This window comes from Phaethon aethereus (genome assembly GCF_964289735.1).
Source record: "Phaethon aethereus genome assembly, chromosome: 3".
NCBI classification, from domain to species: Eukaryota; Metazoa; Chordata; class Aves; order Phaethontiformes; family Phaethontidae; genus Phaethon; species Phaethon aethereus.
The window spans coordinates 23016310-23016528 of NC_138576.1; positions in this window are offsets into that span (position 1 = coordinate 23016310).

Consider the following 219-nt stretch of genomic DNA (forward strand, 5'->3'; position numbering starts at 1 on the left):
GATGTTTAGTAGCTGTTCTCCTGTGTTTGTGGCCGTTTTTGTGAAGAGTCAAGCAGGCTATGTTATGCTTTTTGTGCAATATATTTAAATGTAATGTTTTGTTGTAGTTTAAAAAAAGGTACGGGGGAGATTATCAGACAGGTTTATTTGGCATATTCTTTTTCTGCAAAAAAGAGCTGAGGAGGAGACATGTTAAGAAAATTTCTTTGTCAGGAAATC